Genomic DNA, 20,865 nt, shown 5'->3' with positions numbered 1-20,865 from the left:
ACATGGACTGACATTCTGGCCTACTTTCAGCCGATGCGACTTGTCTGTCGCTGAACAGTCGCTTTTTATGTATTCAGCACCTATGTATAATGTTGTAAAAATGCTCTAGAAGCTAAAGTCGCAGAAATGTCACACATATTTGGCCTGCAACTTTCTGTGCGACAAATTCAGACAGGAAAAATCAGTATAAATCCTTAGAAAATTATCCCCCAGTGTCTCCATCTGCTGGCGGTATTGAATAAGCATTGCTGCACTGATGGGGTATGCATTAGACGAAAAAAAAGAAGAAAAAGAAGAATAATACGCCCAGAAAAGAGGCGAAAAGGAGAAAAACGTAAAAAAACGTGAAAAAAAAGTAAGAGGAAGAGAAGGGAAAAAAAGGTGGAAATGGGTTTAAAAGTGATTTCGGCGGAGAAATATATATATATATATATATATATATATATATATATATGCGCACACACACACATAGATATAAACGTATTCTCCGTTGAGATATTGCAGCCGCTGCTGTGTCCAGGCCCAGGAGCCTTAGCACTGTGCTGTGATGTCACTCAATACCACTGACATCACTAGGTGTAAACAACATCTCTCCTTTGCTGTGTATGTGACTATGGAGCTGTTTGGTGATGTTGTCTATTACGGCCTTCATAGAAGCAACAGGAGATTGTTGCATCCATCTTGAACCCTCAGAACTACAGTGCTATGATGTCACTCACTTCCACAGGCCTTGCAGAGTGTAAACAACAACAACCCAGCTTTGTTGTGTATGTAACCATAGGGATTTGTGATGTCACCTAGAACCTTCACAGCAGCGACAGCTTTATGAGGAGCATCAGCACTGCTCTGCCTGAGCAGAACCATCACCGCCATAGGTTGTCAAATAACCCGGATTTAACCCACACAGGTAAGTCCAATGGGGTGCAGGCATGTCCTCTATGCTTACAGCTTCCCGTGGGTGTTGGTTTGATACCGTTTGGGGACAGCCAAGGAGGCATCTGCAGGCAACAAAGGTAGGTGTGTGCTTGTGTGTGTGTTTCCTATGCAGATCCTAAGCCCAGTGTCACATGCAAGTAGGAGGAGTAAGAAGGGTTCCTGGCAAATCCGGGTTATGGATTGCATTTAAAAAGGCCCCGTGGGAGTGCAATGGGCCCCTGTCTTGCTGCTTAGCAATAATGGTATGGGTTTAGGTTCTGCTGTGTGTACTGGTGGTTGACTGCCCCCCAGCCCAGAGTGTGCATGGAAAATTGTCTGGCAGCCTCCCTGACAGCAAGCAGTGATAGTGCCCATGAAGGGGACCTTGTTGGGCCCGCCCCTTTCACGGTTATCGCTTCTCGGCCTTTTGGCTAAGATCAAGTGTAGTATCTGTTCTTATCAGTTTAATATCTGATACGTCCCCTATCTGGGGACCATATATTAAATGGATTTTTGAGAACGGGGGCCGATTTCGAAGCTTGCTTCCGTCGCCCTATGCATTGACCCGATATGGCAGTATCTTCGGGTACAGTGCACCACCCCCTTACAGGGTTAAAAAGAAAGATTCCTACTTTCATTGCTACCTGCTTGCTGGCTAGCCAGCTAGCCAGCCCTGTGGGCCTTGCTGCTGCTGCCAAAAAACAAAAGGTGGTGCTGCTGCTGCTTCTGCTGCTTCTGCTTCTGCTTGTGTCTGGCCCCTGTTGGAGCGTCCAGGCACAGGACTTCTGCTGCTGCTGACTAAATGGCCTCCTTAATTGGATCATTTGAGTAGCCAGCACACCTGTGCAGGTAGGGCATGACATGATAGGCAGCTGCCTTGATAGCGGGTGGGTGCTGAATGTTCCTAATTGACAAAATAAGATTAATGCTTATGAAGAAATATAAAATCTCATCCCTTCCCCAATATCGCGCCACACCCCTACCCCTTAATTCCCTGGTTGAACTTGATGGACATATGTCTTTTTTCGACCGTACTAACTATGTAACTATGTAACATAACATGGGGGGGGGGGTCTCCTGGCTGTTCACACAGGTGTGTCATTGCTGTACATTGACCATGCATTGCTTCTGTGGTATTGCAAAGGCAAAGACAAATGCTTCCAGCCATCCATTGCACTAATGGATTGGTCATCAGCTGGCTGTCTATGTCCCGCATCAATATAGACCAAAGTACAGAGGGTTAGGCTATGCTATTGTGCACCTACCTGATGCATCAGAAGGTGCGAGGCCCTTGCTAAATTCTGTGCACAGACTTTGAGATCTATGCTTTAGACTGTATCTAAACCTGCTCCAACATGGACTGACATTCTGGCCTACTTTCAGCCGATGCGACTTGTCTGTCGCTGAACAGTCGCTTTTTATGTATTCAGCACCTATGTATAATGTTGTAAAAATGCTCTAGAAGCTAAAGTCGCAGAAATGTCACACATATTTGGCCTGCAACTTTCTGTGCGACAAATTCAGACAGGAAAAATCAGTATAAATCCTTAGAAAATTATCCCCCAGTGTCTCCATCTGCTGGCGGTATTGAATAAGCATTGCTGCACTGATGGGGTATGCATTAGACGAAAAAAAAGAAGAAAAAGAAGAATAATACGCCCAGAAAAGAGGCGAAAAGGAGAAAAACGTAAAAAAACGTGAAAAAAAAGTAAGAGGAAGAGAAGGGAAAAAAAGGTGGAAATGGGTTTAAAAGTGATTTCGGCGGAGATATATATATATATATATATATATATATATATATATATATATATGCGCACACACACACATAGATATAAACGTATTCTCCGTTGAGATATTGCAGCCGCTGCTGTGTCCAGGCCCAGGAGCCTTAGCACTGTGCTGTGATGTCACTCAATACCACTGACATCACTAGGTGTAAACAACATCTCTCCTTTGCTGTGTATGTGACTATGGAGCTGTTTGGTGATGTCGTCTATTACGGCCTTCATAGAAGCAACAGGAGATTGTTGCATCCATCTTGAACCCTCAGAACTACAGTGCTATGATGTCACTCACTTCCACAGGCCTTGCAGAGTGTAAACAACAACAACCCAGCTTTGTTGTGTATGTAACCATAGGGATTTGTGATGTCACCTAGAACCTTCACAGCAGCGACAGCTTTATGAGGAGCATCAGCACTGCTCTGCCTGAGCAGAACCATCACCGCCATAGGTTGTCAAATAACCCGGATTTAACCCACACAGGTAAGTCCAATGGGGTGCAGGCATGTCCTCTATGCTTACAGCTTCCCGTGGGTGTTGGTTTGATACCGTTTGGGGACAGCCAAGGAGGCATCTGCAGGCAACAAAGGTAGGTGTGTGCTTGTGTGTGTGTTTCCTATGCAGATCCTAAGCCCAGTGTCACATGCAAGTAGGAGGAGTAAGAAGGGTTCCTGGCAAATCCGGGTTATGGATTGCATTTAAAAAGGCCCCGTGGGAGTGCAATGGGCCCCTGTCTTGCTGCTTAGCAATAATGGTATGGGTTTAGGTTCTGCTGTGTGTACTGGTGGTTGACTGCCCCCCAGCCCAGAGTGTGCATGGAAAATTGTCTGGCAGCCTCCCTGACAGCAAGCAGTGATAGTGCCCATGAAGGGGACCTTGTTGGGCCCGCCCCTTTCACGGTTATCGCTTCTCGGCCTTTTGGCTAAGATCAAGTGTAGTATCTGTTCTTATCAGTTTAATATCTGATACGTCCCCTATCTGGGGACCATATATTAAATGGATTTTTGAGAACGGGGGCCGATTTCGAAGCTTGCTTCCGTCGCCCTATGCATTGACCCGATATGGCAGTATCTTCGGGTACAGTGCACCACCCCCTTACAGGGTTAAAAAGAAAGATTCCTACTTTCATTGCTACCTGCTTGCTGGCTAGCCAGCTAGCCAGCCCTGTGGGCCTTGCTGCTGCTGCAGCCAAAAAACAAAAGGTGGTGCTGCTGCTGCTTCTGCTGCTTCTGCTTCTGCTTGTGTCTGGCCCCTGTTGGAGCGTCCAGGCACAGGACTTCTGCTGCTGCTGACTAAATGGCCTCCTTAATTGGATCATTTGAGTAGCCAGCACACCTGTGCAGGTAGGGCATGACATGATAGGCAGCTGCCTTGATAGCGGGTGGGTGCTGAATGTTCCTAATTGACAAAATAAGATTAATGCTTATGAAGAAATATAAAATCTCATCCCTTCCCCAATATCGCGCCACACCCCTACCCCTTAATTCCCTGGTTGAACTTGATGGACATATGTCTTTTTTCGACCGTACTAACTATGTAACTATGTAACATAACATGGGGGGGGGGGGGTCTCCTGGCTGTTCACACAGGTGTGTCATTGCTGTACATTGACCATGCATTGCTTCTGTGGTATTGCAAAGGCAAAGACAAATGCTTCCAGCCATCCATTGCACTAATGGATTGGTCATCAGCTGGCTGTCTATGTCCCGCATCAATATAGACCAAAGTACAGAGGGTTTGGCTATGCTATTGTGCACCTACCTGATGCATCAGAAGGTGCGAGGCCCTTGCTAAATTCTGTGCACAGACTTTGAGATCTATGCTTTAGACTGTATCTAAACCTGCTCCAACATGGACTGACATTCTGGCCTACTTTCAGCCGATGCGACTTGTCTGTCGCTGAACAGTCGCTTTTTATGTATTCAGCACCTATGTATAATGTTGTAAAAATGCTCTAGAAGCTAAAGTCGCAGAAATGTCACACATATTTGGCCTGCAACTTTCTGTGCGACAAATTCAGACAGGAAAAATCAGTATAAATCCTTAGAAAATTATCCCCCAGTGTCTCCATCTGCTGGCGGTATTGAATAAGCATTGCTGCACTGATGGGGTATGCATTAGACGAAAAAAAAGAAGAAAAAGAAGAATAATACGCCCAGAAAAGAGGCGAAAAGGAGAAAAACGTAAAAAAACGTGAAAAAAAAGTAAGAGGAAGAGAAGGGAAAAAAAGGTGGAAATGGGTTTAAAAGTGATTTCGGCGGAGAAATATATATATATATATATATATATATATATATATATATATATATATATGCGCACACACACACATAGATATAAACGTATTCTCCGTTGAGATATTGCAGCCGCTGCTGTGTCCAGGCCCAGGAGCCTTAGCACTGTGCTGTGATGTCACTCAATACCACTGACATCACTAGGTGTAAACAACATCTCTCCTTTGCTGTGTATGTGACTATGGAGCTGTTTGGTGATGTCGTCTATTACGGCCTTCATAGAAGCAACAGGAGATTGTTGCATCCATCTTGAACCCTCAGAACTACAGTGCTATGATGTCACTCACTTCCACAGGCCTTGCAGAGTGTAAACAACAACAACCCAGCTTTGTTGTGTATGTAACCATAGGGATTTGTGATGTCACCTAGAACCTTCACAGCAGCGACAGCTTTATGAGGAGCATCAGCACTGCTCTGCCTGAGCAGAACCATCACCGCCATAGGTTGTCAAATAACCCGGATTTAACCCACACAGGTAAGTCCAATGGGGTGCAGGCATGTCCTCTATGCTTACAGCTTCCCGTGGGTGTTGGTTTGATACCGTTTGGGGACAGCCAAGGAGGCATCTGCAGGCAACAAAGGTAGGTGTGTGCTTGTGTGTGTGTTTCCTATGCAGATCCTAAGCCCAGTGTCACATGCAAGTAGGAGGAGTAAGAAGGGTTCCTGGCAAATCCGGGTTATGGATTGCATTTAAAAAGGCCCCGTGGGAGTGCAATGGGCCCCTGTCTTGCTGCTTAGCAATAATGGTATGGGTTTAGGTTCTGCTGTGTGTACTGGTGGTTGACTGCCCCCCAGCCCAGAGTGTGCATGGAAAATTGTCTGGCAGCCTCCCTGACAGCAAGCAGTGATAGTGCCCATGAAGGGGACCTTGTTGGGCCCGCCCCTTTCACGGTTATCGCTTCTCGGCCTTTTGGCTAAGATCAAGTGTAGTATCTGTTCTTATCAGTTTAATATCTGATACGTCCCCTATCTGGGGACCATATATTAAATGGATTTTTGAGAACGGGGGCCGATTTCGAAGCTTGCTTCCGTCGCCCTATGCATTGACCCGATATGGCAGTATCTTCGGGTACAGTGCACCACCCCCTTACAGGGTTAAAAAGAAAGATTCCTACTTTCATTGCTACCTGCTTGCTGGCTAGCCAGCTAGCCAGCCCTGTGGGCCTTGCTGCTGCTGCAGCCAAAAAACAAAAGGTGGTGCTGCTGCTGCTTCTGCTGCTTCTGCTTCTGCTTGTGTCTGGCCCCTGTTGGAGCGTCCAGGCACAGGACTTCTGCTGCTGCTGACTAAATGGCCTCCTTAATTGGATCATTTGAGTAGCCAGCACACCTGTGCAGGTAGGGCATGACATGATAGGCAGCTGCCTTGATAGCGGGTGGGTGCTGAATGTTCCTAATTGACAAAATAAGATTAATGCTTATGAAGAAATATAAAATCTCATCCCTTCCCCAATATCGCGCCACACCCCTACCCCTTAATTCCCTGGTTGAACTTGATGGACATATGTCTTTTTTCGACCGTACTAACTATGTAACTATGTAACATAACATGGGGGGGGGGGGGGGGGTCTCCTGGCTGTTCACACAGGTGTGTCATTGCTGTACATTGACCATGCATTGCTTCTGTGGTATTGCAAAGGCAAAGACAAATGCTTCCAGCCATCCATTGCACTAATGGATTGGTCATCAGCTGGCTGTCTATGTCCCGCATCAATATAGACCAAAGTACAGAGGGTTAGGCTATGCTATTGTGCACCTACCTGATGCATCAGAAGGTGCGAGGCCCTTGCTAAATTCTGTGCACAGACTTTGAGATCTATGCTTTAGACTGTATCTAAACCTGCTCCAACATGGACTGACATTCTGGCCTACTTTCAGCCGATGCGACTTGTCTGTCGCTGAACAGTCGCTTTTTATGTATTCAGCACCTATGTATAATGTTGTAAAAATGCTCTAGAAGCTAAAGTCGCAGAAATGTCACACATATTTGGCCTGCAACTTTCTGTGCGACAAATTCAGACAGGAAAAATCAGTATAAATCCTTAGAAAATTATCCCCCAGTGTCTCCATCTGCTGGCGGTATTGAATAAGCATTGCTGCACTGATGGGGTATGCATTAGACGAAAAAAAAGAAGAAAAAGAAGAATAATACGCCCAGAAAAGAGGCGAAAAGGAGAAAAACGTAAAAAAACGTGAAAAAAAAGTAAGAGGAAGAGAAGGGAAAAAAAGGTGGAAATGGGTTTAAAAGTGATTTCGGCGGAGAAATATATATATATATATATATATATATATATATATATATATATGCGCACACACACACATAGATATAAACGTATTCTCCGTTGAGATATTGCAGCCGCTGCTGTGTCCAGGCCCAGGAGCCTTAGCACTGTGCTGTGATGTCACTCAATACCACTGACATCACTAGGTGTAAACAACATCTCTCCTTTGCTGTGTATGTGACTATGGAGCTGTTTGGTGATGTCGTCTATTACGGCCTTCATAGAAGCAACAGGAGATTGTTGCATCCATCTTGAACCCTCAGAACTACAGTGCTATGATGTCACTCACTTCCACAGGCCTTGCAGAGTGTAAACAACAACAACCCAGCTTTGTTGTGTATGTAACCATAGGGATTTGTGATGTCACCTAGAACCTTCACAGCAGCGACAGCTTTATGAGGAGCATCAGCACTGCTCTGCCTGAGCAGAACCATCACCGCCATAGGTTGTCAAATAACCCGGATTTAACCCACACAGGTAAGTCCAATGGGGTGCAGGCATGTCCTCTATGCTTACAGCTTCCCGTGGGTGTTGGTTTGATACCGTTTGGGGACAGCCAAGGAGGCATCTGCAGGCAACAAAGGTAGGTGTGTGCTTGTGTGTGTGTTTCCTATGCAGATCCTAAGCCCAGTGTCACATGCAAGTAGGAGGAGTAAGAAGGGTTCCTGGCAAATCCGGGTTATGGATTGCATTTAAAAAGGCCCCGTGGGAGTGCAATGGGCCCCTGTCTTGCTGCTTAGCAATAATGGTATGGGTTTAGGTTCTGCTGTGTGTACTGGTGGTTGACTGCCCCCCAGCCCAGAGTGTGCATGGAAAATTGTCTGGCAGCCTCCCTGACAGCAAGCAGTGATAGTGCCCATGAAGGGGACCTTGTTGGGCCCGCCCCTTTCACGGTTATCGCTTCTCGGCCTTTTGGCTAAGATCAAGTGTAGTATCTGTTCTTATCAGTTTAATATCTGATACGTCCCCTATCTGGGGACCATATATTAAATGGATTTTTGAGAACGGGGGCCGATTTCGAAGCTTGCTTCCGTCGCCCTATGCATTGACCCGATATGGCAGTATCTTCGGGTACAGTGCACCACCCCCTTACAGGGTTAAAAAGAAAGATTCCTACTTTCATTGCTACCTGCTTGCTGGCTAGCCAGCTAGCCAGCCCTGTGGGCCTTGCTGCTGCTGCAGCCAAAAAACAAAAGGTGGTGCTGCTGCTGCTTCTGCTGCTTCTGCTTCTGCTTGTGTCTGGCCCTTGTTGGAGTGTCCAGGCACAGGACTTCTGCTGCTGCTGACTAAATGGCCTCCTTAATTGGATCATTTGAGTAGCCAGCACACCTGTGCAGGTAGGGCATGACATGATAGGCAGCTGCCTTGATAGCGGGTGGGTGCTGAATGTTCCTAATTGACAAAATAAGATTAATGCTTATGAAGAAATATAAAATCTCATCCCTTCCCCAATATCGCGCCACACCCCTACCCCTTAATTCCCTGGTTGAACTTGATGGACATATGTCTTTTTTCGACCGTACTAACTATGTAACTATGTAACATAACATGGGGGGGGGGGTCTCCTGGCTGTTCACACAGGTGTGTCATTGCTGTACATTGACCATGCATTGCTTCTGTGGTATTGCAAAGGCAAAGACAAATGCTTCCAGCCATCCATTGCACTAATGGATTGGTCATCAGCTGGCTGTCTATGTCCCGCATCAATATAGACCAAAGTACAGAGGGTTAGGCTATGCTATTGTGCACCTACCTGATGCATCAGAAGGTGCGAGGCCCTTGCTAAATTCTGTGCACAGACTTTGAGATCTATGCTTTAGACTGTATCTAAACCTGCTCCAACATGGACTGACATTCTGGCCTACTTTCAGCCGATGCGACTTGTCTGTCGCTGAACAGTCGCTTTTTATGTATTCAGCACCTATGTATAATGTTGTAAAAATGCTCTAGAAGCTAAAGTCGCAGAAATGTCACACATATTTGGCCTGCAACTTTCTGTGCGACAAATTCAGACAGGAAAAATCAGTATAAATCCTTAGAAAATTATCCCCCAGTGTCTCCATCTGCTGGCGGTATTGAATAAGCATTGCTGCACTGATGGGGTATGCATTAGACGAAAAAAAAGAAGAAAAAGAAGAATAATACGCCCAGAAAAGAGGCGAAAAGGAGAAAAACGTAAAAAAACTTGAAAAAAAAGTAAGAGGAAGAGAAGGGAAAAAAAGGTGGAAATGGGTTTAAAAGTGATTTCGGCGGAGAAATATATATATATATATATATATATATATATATATATATATATATGCGCACACACACACATAGATATAAACGTATTCTCCGTTGAGATATTGCAGCCGCTGCTGTGTCCAGGCCCAGGAGCCTTAGCACTGTGCTGTGATGTCACTCAATACCACTGACATCACTAGGTGTAAACAACATCTCTCCTTTGCTGTGTATGTGACTATGGAGCTGTTTGGTGATGTCGTCTATTACGGCCTTCATAGAAGCAACAGGAGATTGTTGCATCCATCTTGAACCCTCAGAACTACAGTGCTATGATGTCACTCACTTCCACAGGCCTTGCAGAGTGTAAACAACAACAACCCAGCTTTGTTGTGTATGTAACCATAGGGATTTGTGATGTCACCTAGAACCTTCACAGCAGCGACAGCTTTATGAGGAGCATCAGCACTGCTCTGCCTGAGCAGAACCATCACCGCCATAGGTTGTCAAATAACCCGGATTTAACCCACACAGGTAAGTCCAATGGGGTGCAGGCATGTCCTCTATGCTTACAGCTTCCCGTGGGTGTTGGTTTGATACCGTTTGGGGACAGCCAAGGAGGCATCTGCAGGCAACAAAGGTAGGTGTGTGCTTGTGTGTGTGTTTCCTATGCAGATCCTAAGCCCAGTGTCACATGCAAGTAGGAGGAGTAAGAAGGGTTCCTGGCAAATCCGGGTTATGGATTGCATTTAAAAAGGCCCCGTGGGAGTGCAATGGGCCCCTGTCTTGCTGCTTAGCAATAATGGTATGGGTTTAGGTTCTGCTGTGTGTACTGGTGGTTGACTGCCCCCCAGCCCAGAGTGTGCATGGAAAATTGTCTGGCAGCCTCCCTGACAGCAAGCAGTGATAGTGCCCATGAAGGGGACCTTGTTGGGCCCGCCCCTTTCACGGTTATCGCTTCTCGGCCTTTTGGCTAAGATCAAGTGTAGTATCTGTTCTTATCAGTTTTCATGCTGGTGGGGATGGGTGCTGCATGGAGGATGCAGGTGTACCAGGGCTTTCCGGGGCTGGTTCTGAGGAATCAGCTCGACGGCTGCCCCGATGTGACCTGTTCCCTCCGGGTCTCGCCATGAGGCTGAGAGGGTCTAGAGCCGAGGTACTTTTGTGCCTCGGGGAGTGGTGACCCCGAGGTGCCGAAACTCACTGGGAGAATAGACTCACTGAGTTGAAGCACGGGCACCATAATCTCTTCACCTTGTGGCACTCACCTCTTGATTCCCGGCCTTCTGGCTAGGATCAGAGAAATTTTTATAGATCCGGCCGGATGTCCGGGCAGTATATCTGCACACATTCACTTATTTATTTCTTTTTTGTCTCACTGTGTCACTTTTTGCGTGTTGTGTGTTCACAGGATTGGTCAGGATGCGGTAGCCCTTCTGGGTGTCCCTCCTGGCGGTCTAGGGGAGGTGTGTGTGGCCATTAGGTTCCGCACCTCCCTGCAAACACCCCGGGTACTCCTGCTTTGGCAGGGTACCTACCGTAATCGGCTCTGCGGGCAGATACCTTGGCTAACGCCAAGGGGGATGCCGGGAGCATTTGTGGTCCCCTAGTAGCTTCGGCGAAAAGGGACATCGAACCTGGAACCTCGCAGGTACCTTTTGGTCCGGAGGCGAAGGGTAAGGTTTGTTGGGGGGCCTCTCTCCTATCGGAGAAGGGCTTGCGATAGACCGCATCCTTTGTGCACGTTTTTTTAGTGTAACACGTTTGCACTTTTTCTTGCACTTTGGGTGAATCGAAAGCACGTTCCTCGGCTTTAGATAAAAAAAAAAAAAAAATCTGTTCTTATCAGTTTAATATCTGATACGTCCCCTATCTGGGGACCATATATTAAATGGATTTTTGAGAACGGGGGCCGATTTCGAAGCTTGCTTCCGTCGCCCTATGCATTGACCCGATATGGCAGTATCTTCGGGTACAGTGCACCACCCCCTTACAGGGTTAAAAAGAAAGATTCCTACTTTCATTGCTACCTGCTTGCTGGCTAGCCAGCTAGCCAGCCCTGTGGGCCTTGCTGCTGCTGCAGCCAAAAAACAAAAGGTGGTGCTGCTGCTGCTTCTGCTGCTTCTGCTTCTGCTTGTGTCTGGCCCCTGTTGGAGCGTCCAGGCACAGGACTTCTGCTGCTGCTGACTAAATGGCCTCCTTAATTGGATCATTTGAGTAGCCAGCACACCTGTGCAGGTAGGGCATGACATGATAGGCAGCTGCCTTGATAGCGGGTGGGTGCTGAATGTTCCTAATTGACAAAATAAGATTAATGCTTATGAAGAAATATAAAATCTCATCCCTTCCCCAATATCGCGCCACACCCCTACCCCTTAATTCCCTGGTTGAACTTGATGGACATATGTCTTTTTTCGACCGTACTAAGTATGTAACTATGTAACATAACATGGGGGGGGGGGGGTCTCCTGGCTGTTCACACAGGTGTGTCATTGCTGTACATTGACCATGCATTGCTTCTGTGGTATTGCAAAGGCAAAGACAAATGCTTCCAGCCATCCATTGCACTAATGGATTGGTCATCAGCTGGCTGTCTATGTCCCGCATCAATATAGACCAAAGTACAGAGGGTTAGGCTATGCTATTGTGCACCTACCTGATGCATCAGAAGGTGCGAGGCCCTTGCTAAATTCTGTGCACAGACTTTGAGATCTATGCTTTAGACTGTATCTAAACCAGCTCCAACATGGACTGACATTCTGGCCTACTTTCAGCCGATGCGACTTGTCTGTCGCTGAACAGTCGCTTTTTATGTATTCAGCACCTATGTATAATGTTGTAAAAATGCTCTAGAAGCTAAAGTCGCAGAAATGTCACACATATTTGGCCTGCAACTTTCTGTGCGACAAATTCAGACAGGAAAAATCAGTATAAATCCTTAGAAAATTATCCCCCAGTGTCTCCATCTGCTGGCGGTATTGAATAAGCATTGCTGCACTGATGGGGTATGCATTAGACGAAAAAAAAGAAGAAAAAGAAGAATAATACGCCCAGAAAAGAGGCGAAAAGGAGAAAAACGTAAAAAAACGTGAAAAAAAAGTAAGAGGAAGAGAAGGGAAAAAAAGGTGGAAATGGGTTTAAAAGTGATTTCGGCGGAGAAATATATATATATATATATATATATATATATATATATGCGCACACACACACATAGATATAAACGTATTCTCCGTTGAGATATTGCAGCCGCTGCTGTGTCCAGGCCCAGGAGCCTTAGCACTGTGCTGTGATGTCACTCAATACCACTGACATCACTAGGTGTAAACAACATCTCTCCTTTGCTGTGTATGTGACTATGGAGCTGTTTGGTGATGTCGTCTATTACGGCCTTCATAGAAGCAACAGGAGATTGTTGCATCCATCTTGAACCCTCAGAACTACAGTGCTATGATGTCACTCACTTCCACAGGCCTTGCAGAGTGTAAACAACAACAACCCAGCTTTGTTGTGTATGTAACCATAGGGATTTGTGATGTCACCTAGAACCTTCACAGCAGCGACAGCTTTATGAGGAGCATCAGCACTGCTCTGCCTGAGCAGAACCATCACCGCCATAGGTTGTCAAATAACCCGGATTTAACCCACACAGGTAAGTCCAATGGGGTGCAGGCATGTCCTCTATGCTTACAGCTTCCCGTGGGTGTTGGTTTGATACCGTTTGGGGACAGCCAAGGAGGCATCTGCAGGCAACAAAGGTAGGTGTGTGCTTGTGTGTGTGTTTCCTATGCAGATCCTAAGCCCAGTGTCACATGCAAGTAGGAGGAGTAAGAAGGGTTCCTGGCAAATCCGGGTTATGGATTGCATTTAAAAAGGCCCCGTGGGAGTGCAATGGGCCCCTGTCTTGCTGCTTAGCAATAATGGTATGGGTTTAGGTTCTGCTGTGTGTACTGGTGGTTGACTGCCCCCCAGCCCAGAGTGTGCATGGAAAATTGTCTGGCAGCCTCCCTGACAGCAAGCAGTGATAGTGCCCATGAAGGGGACCTTGTTGGGCCCGCCCCTTTCACGGTTATCGCTTCTCGGCCTTTTGGCTAAGATCAAGTGTAGTATCTGTTCTTATCAGTTTAATATCTGATACGTCCCCTATCTGGGGACCATATATTAAATGGATTTTTGAGAACGGGGGCCGATTTCGAAGCTTGCTTCCGTCGCCCTATGCATTGACCCGATATGGCAGTATCTTCGGGTACAGTGCACCACCCCCTTACAGGGTTAAAAAGAAAGATTCCTACTTTCATTGCTACCTGCTTGCTGGCTAGCCAGCTAGCCAGCCCTGTGGGCCTTGCTGCTGCTGCAGCCAAAAAACAAAAGGTGGTGCTGCTGCTGCTTCTGCTGCTTCTGCTTCTGCTTGTGTCTGGCCCCTGTTGGAGCGTCCAGGCACAGGACTTCTGCTGCTGCTGACTAAATGGCCTCCTTAATTGGATCATTTGAGTAGCCAGCACACCTGTGCAGGTAGGGCATGACATGATAGGCAGCTGCCTTGATAGCGGGTGGGTGCTGAATGTTCCTAATTGACAAAATAAGATTAATGCTTATGAAGAAATATAAAATCTCATCCCTTCCCCAATATCGCGCCACACCCCTACCCCTTAATTCCCTGGTTGAACTTGATGGACATATGTCTTTTTTCGACCGTACTAACTATGTAACTATGTAACATAACATGGGGGGGGGGGGGGTCTCCTGGCTGTTCACACAGGTGTGTCATTGCTGTACATTGACCATGCATTGCTTCTGTGGTATTGCAAAGGCAAAGACAAATGCTTCCAGCCATCCATTGCACTAATGGATTGGTCATCAGCTGGCTGTCTATGTCCCGCATCAATATAGACCAAAGTACAGAGGGTTAGGCTATGCTATTGTGCACCTACCTGATGCATCAGAAGGTGCGAGGCCCTTGCTAAATTCTGTGCACAGACTTTGAGATCTATGCTTTAGACTGTATCTAAACCTGCTCCAACATGGACTGACATTCTGGCCTACTTTCAGCCGATGCGACTTGTCTGTCGCTGAACAGTCGCTTTTTATGTATTCAGCACCTATGTATAATGTTGTAAAAATGCTCTAGAAGCTAAAGTCGCAGAAATGTCACACATATTTGGCCTGCAACTTTCTGTGCGACAAATTCAGACAGGAAAAATCAGTATAAATCCTTAGAAAATTATCCCCCAGTGTCTCCATCTGCTGGCGGTATTGAATAAGCATTGCTGCACTGATGGGGTATGCATTAGACGAAAAAAAAGAAGAAAAAGAAGAATAATACGCCCAGAAAAGAGGCGAAAAGGAGAAAAACGTAAAAAAACGTGAAAAAAAAGTAAGAGGAAGAGAAGGGAAAAAAAGGTGGAAATGGGTTTAAAAGTGATTTCGGCGGAGAAATATATATATATATATATATATATATATATGCGCACACACACACATAGATATAAACGTATTCTCCGTTGAGATATTGCAGCCGCTGCTGTGTCCAGGCCCAGGAGCCTTAGCACTGTGCTGTGATGTCACTCAATACCACTGACATCACTAGGTGTAAACAACATCTCTCCTTTGCTGTGTATGTGACTATGGAGCTGTTTGGTGATGTCGTCTATTATGGCCTTCATAGAAGCAACAGGAGATTGTTGCATCCATCTAGAACCCTCAGAACTACAGTGCTATGATGTCACTGACTTCCACAGGCCTTGCAGAGTGTAAACAACAACAACCCAGCTTTGTTGTGTATGTAACCATAGGGATTTGTGATGTCACCTAGAACCTTCACAGCAGCGACAGCTTTATGAGGAGCATCAGCACTGCTCTGCCTGAGCAGAACCATCACCGCCATAGGTTGTCAAATAACCCGGATTTAACCCACACAGGTAAGTCCAATGGGGTGCAGGCATGTCCTCTATGCTTACAGCTTCCCGTGGGTGTTGGTTTGATACCGTTTGGGGACAGCCAAGGAGGCATCTGCAGGCAACAAAGGTAGGTGTGTGCTTGTGTGTGTGTTTCCTATGCAGATCCTAAGCCCAGTGTCACATGCAAGTAGGAGGAGTAAGAAGGGTTCCTGGCAAATCCGGGTTATGGATTGCATTTAAAAAGGCCCCGTGGGAGTGCAATGGGCCCCTGTCTTGCTGCTTAGCAATAATGGTATGGGTTTAGGTTCTGCTGTGTGTACTGGTGGTTGACTGCCCCCCAGCCCAGAGTGTGCATGGAAAATTGTCTGGCAGCCTCCCTGACAGCAAGCAGTGATAGTGCCCATGAAGGGGACCTTGTTGGGCCCGCCCCTTTCACGGTTATCGCTTCTCGGCCTTTTGGCTAAGATCAAGTGTAGTATCTGTTCTTATCAGTTTAATATCTGATACGTCCCCTATCTGGGGACCATATATTAAATGGATTTTTGAGAACGGGGGCCGATTTCGAAGCTTGCTTCCGTCGCCCTATGCATTGACCCGATATGGCAGTATCTTCGGGTACAGTGCACCACCCCCTTACAGGGTTAAAAAGAAAGATTCCTACTTTCATTGCTACCTGCTTGCTGGCTAGCCAGCTAGCCAGCCCTGTGGGCCTTGCTGCTGCGGCAGCCAAAAAACAAAAGGTGGTGCTGCTGCTGCTTCTGCTGCTTCTGCTTCTGCTTGTGTCTGGCCCCTGTTGGAGCGTCCAGGCACAGGACTTCTGCTGCTGCTGACTAAATGGCCTCCTTAATTGGATCATTTGAGTAGCCAGCACACCTGTGCAGGTAGGGCATGACATGATAGGCAGCTGCCTTGATAGCGGGTGGGTGCTGAATGTTCCTAATTGACAAAATAAGATTAATGCTTATGAAGAAATATAAAATCTCATCCCTTCCCCAATATCGCGCCACACCCCTACCCCTTAATTCCCTGGTTGAACTTGATGGACATATGTCTTTTTTCGACCGTACTAACTATGTAACTATGTAACATAACATGGGGGGGGGGGGGGGTCTCCTGGCTGTTCACACAGGTGTGTCATTGCTGTACATTGACCATGCATTGCTTCTGTGGTATTGCAAAGGCAAAGACAAATGCTTCCAGCCATCCATTGCACTAATGGATTGGTCATCAGCTGGCTGTCTATGTCCCGCATCAATATAGACCAAAGTACAGAGGGTTAGGCTATGCTATTGTGCACCTACCTGATGCATCAGAAGGTGCGAGGCCCTTGCTAAATTCTGTGCACAGACTTTGAGATCTATGCTTTAGACTGTATCTAAACCTGCTCCAACATGGACTGACATTCTGGCCTACTTTCAGCCGATGCGACTTGTCTGTCGCTGAACAGTCGCTTTTTATGTATTCAGCACCTATGTATAATGTTGTAAAAATGCTCTAGAAGCTAAAGTCGCAGAAATGTCACACATATTTGGCCTGCAACTTTCTGTGCGACAAATTCAGACAGGAAAAATCAGTATAAATCCTTAGAAAATTATCCCCCAGTGTCTCCATCTGCTGGCGGTATTGAATAAGCATTGCTGCACTGATGGGGTATGCATTAGACGAAAAAAAAGAAGAAAAAGAAGAATAATACGCCCAGAAAAGAGGCGAAAAGGAGAAAAACGTAAAATAACGTGAAAAAAAAGTAAGAGGAAGAGAAGGGAAAAAAAGGTGGAAATGGGTTTAAAAGTGATTTCGGCGGAGAAATATATATATATATATATATATATATATATATATATATATATATATGCGCACACACACACATAGATATAAACGTATTCTCCGTTGAGATATTGCAGCCGCTGCTGTGTCCAGGCCCAGGAGCCTTAGCACTGTGCTGTGATGTCACTCAATACCACTGACATCACTAGGTGTAAACAACATCTCTCCTTTGCTGTGTATGTGACTATGGAGCTGTTTGGTGATGTCGTCTATTACGGCCTTCATAGAAGCAACAGGAGATTGTTGCATCCATCTTGAACCCTCAGAACTACAGTGCTATGATGTCACTCACTTCCACAGGCCTTGCAGAGTGTAAACAACAACAACCCAGCTTTGTTGTGTATGTAACCATAGGGATTTGTGATGTCACCTAGAACCTTCACAGCAGCGACAGCTTTATGAGGAGCATCAGCACTGCTCTGCCTGAGCAGAACCATCACCGCCATAGGTTGTCAAATAACCCGGATTTAACCCACACAGGTAAGTCCAATGGGGTGCAGGCATGTCCTCTATGCTTACAGCTTCCCGTGGGTGTTGGTTTGATACCGTTTGGGGACAGCCAAGGAGGCATCTGCAGGCAACAAAGGTAGGTGTGTGCTTGTGTGTGTGTTTCCTATGCAGATCCTAAGCCCAGTGTCACATGCAAGTAGGAGGAGTAAGAAGGGTTCCTGGCAAATCCGGGTTATGGATTGCATTTAAAAAGGCCCCGTGGGAGTGCAATGGGCCCCTGTCTTGCTGCTTAGCAATAATGGTATGGGTTTAGGTTCTGCTGTGTGTACTGGTGGTTGACTGCCCCCCAGCCCAGAGTGTGCATGGAAAATTGTCTGGCAGCCTCCCTGACAGCAAGCAGTGATAGTGCCCATGAAGGGGACCTTGTTGGGCCCGCCCCTTTCACGGTTATCGCTTCTCGGCCTTTTGGCTAAGATCAAGTGTAGTATCTGTTCTTATCAGTTTTCATGCTGGTGGGGATGGGTGCTGCATGGAGGATGCAGGTGTACCAGGGCTTTCCGGGGCTGGTTCTGAGGAATCAGCTCGACGGCTGCCCCGATGTGACCTGTTCCCTCCGGGTCTCGCCATGAGGCTGAGAGGGTCTAGAGCCGAGGTACTTTTGTGCCTCGGGGAGTGGTGACCCCGAGGTGCCGAAACTCACTGGGAGAATAGACTCACTGAGTTGAAGCACGGGCACCATAATCTCTTCACCTTGTGGCACTCACCTCTTGATTCCCGGCCTTCTGGCTAGGATCAGAGAAATTTTTATAGATCCGGCCGGATGTCCGGGCAGTATATCTGCACACATTCACTTATTTATTTCTTTTTTGTCTCACTGTGTCACTTTTTGCGTGTTGTGTGTTCACAGGATTTGTCAGGATGCGGTAGCCCTTCTGGGTGTCCCTCCTGGCGGTCTAGGGGAGGTGTGTGTGGCCATTAGGTTCCGCACCTCCCTGCAAACACCCCGGGTACTCCTGCTTTGGCAGGGTACCTACCGTAATCGGCTCTGCGGGCAGATACCTTGGCCAACGCCAAGGGGGATGCCGGGAGCATTTGTGGTCCCCTAGTAGCTTCGGCGAAAAGGGACATCGAACCTGGAACCTCGCAGGTACATTTTGGTCCGGAGGTGAAGGGTAAGGTTTGTTGGGGGGCCTCTCTCCTATCGGAGAAGGGCTTGCGATAGACCGCATCCTTTGTGCACGTTTTTTTAGTGTAACACGTTTGCACTTTTTCTTGCACTTTGGGTGAATCGAAAGCACGTTCCTCGGCTTTAGATAAAAAAAAAAAAAATCTGTTCTTATCAGTTTAATATCTGATACGTCCCCTATCTGGGGACCATATATTAAATGGATTTTTGAGAACGGGGGCCGATTTCGAAGCTTGCTTCCGTCGCCCTATGCATTGACCCGATATGGCAGTATCTTCGGGTACAGTGCACCACCCCCTTACAGGGTTAAAAAGAAAGATTCCTACTTTCATTGCTACCTGCTTGCTGGCTAGCCAGCTAGCCAGCCCTGTGGGCCTTGCTGCTGCTGCAGCCAAAAAACAAAAGGTGGTGCTGCTTCTGCTGCTTCTGCTTCTGCTTGTGTCTGGCCCCTGTTGGAGCGTCCAGGCACAGGACTTCTGCTGCTGCTGACTAAATGGCCTCCTTAATTGGATCATTTGAGTAGCCAGCACACCTGTGCAGGTAGGGCATGACATGATAGGCAGCTGCCTTGATAGCGGGTGGGTGCTGAATGTTCCTAATTGACAAAATAAGATTAATGCTTATGAAGAAATATAAAATCTCATCCCTTCCCCAATATCGCGCCACACCCCTACCCCTTAATTCCCTGGTTGAACTTGATGGACATATGTCTTTTTTCGACCGTACTAACTATGTAACTATGTAACATAACATGGGGGGGGGGGGGGGGGTCTCCTGGCTGTTCACACAGGTGTGTCATTGCTGTACATTGACCATGCATTGCTTCTGTGGTATTGCAAAGGCAAAGACAAATGCTTCCAGCCATCCATTGCACTAATGGATTGGTCATCAGCTGGCTGTCTATGTCCCGCATCAATATAGACCAAAGTACAGAGGGTTAGGCTATGCTATTGTGCACCTACCTGATGCATCAGAAGGTGCGAGGCCCTTGCTAAATTCTGTGCACAGACTTTGAGATCTATGCTTTAGACTGTATCTAAACCTGCTCCAACATGGACTGACATTCTGGCCTACTTTCAGCCGATGCGACTTGTCTGTCGCTGAACAGTCGCTTTTTATGTATTCAGCACCTATGTATAATGTTGTAAAAATGCTCTAGAAGCTAAAGTCGCAGAAATGTCACACATATTTGGCCTGCAACTTTCTGTGCGACAAATTCAGACAGGAAAAATCAGTATAAATCCTTAGAAAATTATCCCCCAGTGTCTCCATCTGCTGGCGGTATTGAATAAGCATTGCTGCACTGATGGGGTATGCATTAGACGAAAAAAAAGAAGAAAAAGAAGAATAATACGCCCAGAAAAGAGGCGAAAAGGAGAAAAACGTAAAAAAACGTGAAAAAAAAGTAAGAGGAAGAGAAGGGAAAAAAAGGTGGAAATGGGTTTAAAAGTGATTTCGGCGGAGAAATATATATATATATATATATATATATATATATATATATATATGCGCACACACACACATAGATATAAACGTATTCTCCGTTGAGATATTGCAGCCGCTGCTGTGTCCAGGCCCAGGAGCCTTAGCACTGTGCTGTGATGTCACTCAATACCACTGACATCACTAGGTGTAAACAACATCTCTCCTTTGCTGTGTATGTGACTATGGAGCTGTTTGGTGATGTCGTCTATTACGGCCTTCATAGAAGCAACAGGAGATTGTTGCATCCATCTTGAACCCTCAGAACTACAGTGCTATGATGTCACTCACTTCCACAGGCCTTGCAGAGTGTAAACAACAACAACCCAGCTTTGTTGTGTATGTAACCATAGGGATTTGTGATGTCACCTAGAACCTTCACAGCAGCGACAGCTTTATGAGGAGCATCAGCACTGCTCTGCCTGAGCAGAACCATCACCGCCATAGGTTGTCAAATAACCCGGATTTAACCCACACAGGTAAGTCCAATGGGGTGCAGGCATGTCCTCTATGCTTACAGCTTCCCGTGGGTGTTGGTTTGAT

The 20,865-nt window shown here is 46.5% G+C and overlaps 7 non-coding genes and 3 pseudogenes across 7 annotated transcripts; all 10 read left to right on the top strand.

Annotated features, from left to right (window-relative positions):
* Positions 1–1,326: 1,326 nt before the first annotated feature.
* Positions 1,327–1,517, top strand: LOC130350281 (U2 spliceosomal RNA). The gene has a single exon (XR_008887428.1). It is a non-coding gene; the product is annotated as a U2 spliceosomal RNA (small nuclear RNA).
* A 2,081-nt stretch (positions 1,518–3,598) lies between these two features.
* LOC130350280 (U2 spliceosomal RNA) lies at positions 3,599–3,789 on the top strand. Its single transcript, XR_008887427.1, has one exon. It is a non-coding gene; the product is annotated as a U2 spliceosomal RNA (small nuclear RNA).
* A 2,092-nt stretch (positions 3,790–5,881) lies between these two features.
* Positions 5,882–6,072, top strand: LOC130350278 (U2 spliceosomal RNA). Its single transcript, XR_008887425.1, has one exon. It is a non-coding gene; the product is annotated as a U2 spliceosomal RNA (small nuclear RNA).
* Positions 6,073–8,162: 2,090 nt separating this feature from the next.
* On the top strand, positions 8,163–8,353 carry LOC130350277 (U2 spliceosomal RNA). Its single transcript, XR_008887424.1, has one exon. It is a non-coding gene; the product is annotated as a U2 spliceosomal RNA (small nuclear RNA).
* A 2,086-nt stretch (positions 8,354–10,439) lies between these two features.
* On the top strand, positions 10,440–10,599 carry LOC130350255 (U2 spliceosomal RNA; annotated as a pseudogene).
* Positions 10,600–11,292: 693 nt separating this feature from the next.
* Positions 11,293–11,474, top strand: LOC130350249 (U2 spliceosomal RNA). The gene has a single exon (XR_008887404.1). It is a non-coding gene; the product is annotated as a U2 spliceosomal RNA (small nuclear RNA).
* A 2,080-nt stretch (positions 11,475–13,554) lies between these two features.
* LOC130350276 (U2 spliceosomal RNA) lies at positions 13,555–13,745 on the top strand. Its single transcript, XR_008887423.1, has one exon. It is a non-coding gene; the product is annotated as a U2 spliceosomal RNA (small nuclear RNA).
* Positions 13,746–15,820: 2,075 nt separating this feature from the next.
* Positions 15,821–16,011, top strand: LOC130350275 (U2 spliceosomal RNA). The gene has a single exon (XR_008887422.1). It is a non-coding gene; the product is annotated as a U2 spliceosomal RNA (small nuclear RNA).
* Positions 16,012–18,103: 2,092 nt separating this feature from the next.
* On the top strand, positions 18,104–18,263 carry LOC130350254 (U2 spliceosomal RNA; annotated as a pseudogene).
* A 693-nt stretch (positions 18,264–18,956) lies between these two features.
* On the top strand, positions 18,957–19,136 carry LOC130350252 (U2 spliceosomal RNA; annotated as a pseudogene).
* The last annotated feature ends 1,729 nt before the right edge of the window (positions 19,137–20,865 follow it).

The sequence above is a fragment of the Hyla sarda genome, unplaced genomic scaffold (genome assembly GCF_029499605.1).
Source record: "Hyla sarda isolate aHylSar1 unplaced genomic scaffold, aHylSar1.hap1 scaffold_941, whole genome shotgun sequence".
Classification (NCBI taxonomy): domain Eukaryota; kingdom Metazoa; phylum Chordata; class Amphibia; order Anura; family Hylidae; genus Hyla; species Hyla sarda.
Note: the sequence above shows the minus strand (reverse complement) of the source record. Positions and strands in the feature narration are given on the sequence as shown.